Raw genomic sequence first — 3,953 nt, forward strand, 5'->3', positions numbered from 1 at the left:
GCGAAGTAACGCATGCTAAGTAAACACCGTTTACCAACTCCCATGCTTTTTGGCACATTCCCAGTTTTACCAGAACTGATAAACCTGGGAATGCCCCAAAAAGATGCTCCTTCCCAGGAGAGGCGTAAAAAGGAAAAATATCTTTATGTCTCCTTGTTGCCTCTTTCTATGTGTGTTGCACATAGAGGAATATGCCTCTCTGGATTGTTTTTGTGCAGGAAGGTGCCCCCACCTGCACAAAAGCAATCCTGCATGCGTCACAAGCATCCTTGCAGCATGGTGCAAAGGTGTTTGCGTTGGTGCTAGGCTACCAAAAGGGCTCCAGTGGAGAGGGAAAGGCAGGAATGTGCTATATTGCCTCAAATACAGCGCATTCCTGTGCTTTACCTGTTAAGCAGCGCAGTAAGGTGACTTACTGCGCTGCACTGCGTGGCACGTTCATAACTCTACCCCCTAGTTCTTCTGGTCATGTGTGGCTTGTCATAACTCGATTTATTCGAATCTGAAGTACTTCAAAAGACGTTCTTTTGTACTTAAGATTTAGTTATTGTGTGTACGCCCTTTCAAATACGGAGCAATTGGAAAGTCACAAGATTTTTTTGTATATTAATCAAAAAAAGAACAAACTTGATCCCGACGTGATTTGAACACGCAACCTTCTGATCTGGAGTCAGACGCGCTACCGTTGCGCCACGAGATCTATCTCACATAGTAATTTCAGTAGTTGTTACATGTACGACTGCCTGGCTGCATGTGGGAACGTGTGATAGGACTGGGCGGTGGACGAGAGAAAGCGGAGTCGGGCGGCAACAGGGCTCTGACACAGAAGCGTTCCCTGGCAGACGTGCGCTCCATGCCTACTGTTTATACACAGCAAGTCCCTACTTTTCAACATAAACTGGCAGACTGCGCTGCTACCAGAGGGTTCTCGCACTGCTGTGCTGCAGATTAAATGCAAGTTGCTCTTTTTACCGTTTGTGCAAAAGGTTATGTTAATTACACTAATACTTTGTTGACTTCCATTCGCTTTTAATTGCTTGCAACAGTATTTAAAATTGCATTAACAGAATATAGAAACAATCATTATGTAATAATATACGAATGCATAAATAAATAACAATAGCCGTGGCATTTTATGTAAATGCAAGCGCCTTTTTATTGATTGGTGAGTTTGATTGCATGAGTGAGTGCATACATGCAATTTTTGGATGAATTACGGATGAGTGTTGCATATGTCAATGAATGCATGAAAGGACTAAGAAGGTGGTAAATGAATGCATGAAAAGATGGCTGGGTGACTGCATGGATGAATGAAAAGATAGATTGCTGGGTGAGTTCAAAGATGAGGTAAAGGGGCATGGTAGAAAGGTTTAGATAGTAAGGGTGTGCATTATCATGAACGGAGTAAGATGCATAGGGTATGTATACCTCAACCATCAAATATTGTTTAAACTCGACATGCACAGCTTTACTGTATTTTTAGTGCTTGCAAATGGATGCCCACAACATGAGATTAATTACTACCATGATGCCAGGACATTATTCTGCCAGGGCTCGGTGGCATTATGCAAGGAATTCGAGGGCCATCCCCATGCCATGGATGACCACCAGCATAGCAAGGATGCCCACAGTGCTCCAGGAATTATCCCCATTATGGCACAGCCTGTAAAAACCATAGGTGTCCATATTATGGCAATACTTAGCACCACTATACCATGGCCAGTGATGCCAACATCATGACCTAAACACACACAAAGTGCTAGGGATTACCACCATTATACAAATGGCCATCAGCATCACGCCAGAGGTGGACAGAGTCAGAGAAGCTGAGGCAAGGCCAGATGCCATGGGTGGCCTGCTAAAGCACATCACTGGCCAGTAACCAGGATGCTGCTCGGTTCCGGGTACACAGTCACAATTCACACTCATCACACATCCTCCCTTTCTGTCACACACACACACACAACCACACGCACACACTCACATCTACACACCTACACACTCACACACCTACAGAGACACACACACAAATACACACATGCACAGACACACACATGCACATACGCAGACGTGCACACACACGCACACACACAGATATACACACGCAGACGCACACACACACACATGCAACTACCCCTTCACTTCCGAAACAAGAATTTTATTGTAATCCTGTCTTTCCCGATCCTTGTTTGCAGCTCGATCCCCTGTCTCCTCTCTTGCAGCTTCTGACTGGCTGGTGTGTAACTTCAGGGGGCAGTGACAGAGGGGGCAGCAAGGACATGAATTCTGTGAGGCACACTGAAGCTGCCCTAGGGCCCCCTCAGAGCGTTGTCACACTCACTCCACTCTTTCAAAGAGGCTCCTGACTGGCATCAATCCAGTGCACTCTGCTGACCAGGGTACACTAGCTCTCTCAGTCCACTGCGCGCTGGTACCTGAAAGGGGCAGACAAAGGTACCAAATGGAGGGCGAGGGAGCCTCAAACTGAGAGAGCATGGGGGTGGGAAGCCGACATATCCAGTACCAGGCGGTTCTGCACTCTTCAGCCCACCACATGAAAGGCACAACTGACAGGCATTTCCCAGCCAATCTCAGGCCTTGTTACAAGCCAATATGCAAAAAACAATGATGGCAAATAACCACAATCAATGCAAGCTTCTTCACACCTACCAGCCACTACTCCTGAGGCACTGCTTGTGAGTGCCAGAGCTCTGATGCTGTTTGTCATAATTACAGGTCAAAAATGCCAGACTAATAATGGATGTATTGTCAAATAGTGGCCTTCCACCCTAGCCAGACAACAATAGGAACACTAGTGCCCCCCCTCTCCACATGTTCTGCTACAGTTTCAGTGAATTGACTGCCTGCCCCGGGAGAGAAGTTCCAAAGGTCATGGCAGGAAGTGTAAACGATATTGTAAATTAGCCACAACATGGGTTGTGTGACGGAACCACGCGTGAGATTACCAGGCATGCCGGTTGCATGCGGTCTTAACCAAACAAGTCTTAACCACGCATATGCCTTTACCACGCATGACTTTACAACAAAATATGTGTTGTTAAGGTATGTATGGCAAAGACATATGCATGGTTAAGACTTATCAGGTAAATGTAACCCCGACCCTTGCCCCCCGCACTGAGCCCTAAAACTAACCCATCCCTCTTGAAAACCAACCACTTCCCCACTCAGCACTAAAAGCATCACTGTCCCCACAAGCCCTAAAAAGTACCTTGATCCCTGCCCCCGCCCTGAGCCTGAAAAAGGCCCCACAAGCCCCGCACTGAGACCTAAAACTACCCTCCTCCCTCCTGAAAACCAACCCCCTCTCCACCGAGCCCTAGAAATGACCCGACCCTCCTTCAAAGCCCTAAAACCTACCCCAACCCTGCCCAAGCCCTAAAAACTACACTGACCCCTCCACGAATCTCAAAAATACCTTGATCTCCCCTGAGCCCTAAAAATGACTGACCCCCCGAGCTTAAAAAACTACCCAACACCCCCAGCCCTAAAAACTACCCCAACACCCTGAGCCCAAAAAACGTCCCTGACCGCCCCAGCCCTGAAAACAAACCTTACCTCCCAGCCCTGAATACTACCCAACCCTTAAAAACCCAGCCCTACTTGTATTGTATTGTTTTGTAATTACATTTATATTGCACTTACTACCCCTGATGAGGCATCAAAGCGCTTTTTTGGCAAATAGCACGCTACTCCGGAACCCAAGAAGGATCGGTGTTGAATTAGTATAGTGAAACATGAAAGTAACTTGAGTGGTAGATAGGTTAGTCAGTTATTTGGATTCAGAAGGATAGCGGAGGGGTAGAATAGGTAAAAAGAATTGCATTTATATAGCGCTTGTTGACCCTGATGGGGTGTCGAAGCGCTTTTTTTGGTGAGTAGCGCGCTACTCGGAACCCATAAAGGATTAGTAGTGACTTAGTATAGTGACATAT

The 3,953-nt window shown here is 46.6% G+C and overlaps 1 non-coding gene across 1 annotated transcript; it reads right to left on the reverse strand.

Moving 5' to 3' along the window:
• Window positions 1-628: 628 nt before the first annotated feature.
• TRNAW-CCA (transfer RNA tryptophan (anticodon CCA)) lies at window positions 629-700 on the reverse strand. The gene has a single exon. It is a non-coding gene; the product is annotated as a tRNA-Trp (tRNA).
• Window positions 701-3,953: the final 3,253 nt, after the last annotated feature.

This window comes from Triturus cristatus, chromosome 12, assembly GCF_964204655.1.
Source record: "Triturus cristatus chromosome 12, aTriCri1.1, whole genome shotgun sequence".
In the NCBI taxonomy this organism is placed as follows: domain Eukaryota; kingdom Metazoa; phylum Chordata; class Amphibia; order Caudata; family Salamandridae; genus Triturus; species Triturus cristatus.